The following is a 680-nucleotide window of genomic DNA, read 5'->3' as shown; positions in this document are numbered from 1 at the left end:
ACAGACGTGTGTGTAAGCAAACGTGGTGAAGAAAGCTGATGGTGTCCGGCTATCAAAAAGATATAGCGTCTGGGGCCTTAAAGGCTTGAAGGCAAACAAGCAGCCATCTAGCTCAGAAGCACCAAAGCCCACAGAGAAGAAGCACATGGCCTAAGCTAATACAAGGTGTTGAATGGACCATGTAGCAGACACCAAGGAACAAAAACAATCATTGTGTGATCACCTTACTCACATAATCGCTGAAGACAAAAGTGTGCATAAACAAGTGTGGTGAAGAAGGCTGATGGTGCCTGGGTACTGAGAGATATAGCATCTGGGGACTTAAAGGCTTGAAAGCAAACAAGCGGCCATCTAGCCCAGAAGCAACCAAGCCCACATGGAAGCAACACACCAACATAGGTGATCGTGAAGGGCAAAGGAGGCCAGGTCTCAAACAACAAAGGCGGGGTGGTGGTGAGAATCACATCACCGTGAATGAGGGGGAGTGCGTGATGGGGACCCAATGCCCATCTGTAGACAGCTGGACTTCCCTTCCAGAGGGGTAGTGGGGAGGAGATGAGTCACTCAGGGTTCAGTGTCACAACAATGAAACTCAAAACCTTCCTCTAGTTCCTGAACGCTTCCTCCCCTCCCAATTATCATGACCCCAATTCTACCTTGCGGACTTGGTTATACCAGAG

The sequence above is a fragment of the Tenrec ecaudatus genome, chromosome X, assembly GCF_050624435.1.
Source record: "Tenrec ecaudatus isolate mTenEca1 chromosome X, mTenEca1.hap1, whole genome shotgun sequence".
Taxonomy (NCBI): domain Eukaryota; kingdom Metazoa; phylum Chordata; class Mammalia; order Afrosoricida; family Tenrecidae; genus Tenrec; species Tenrec ecaudatus.
Note: the sequence above shows the minus strand (reverse complement) of the source record.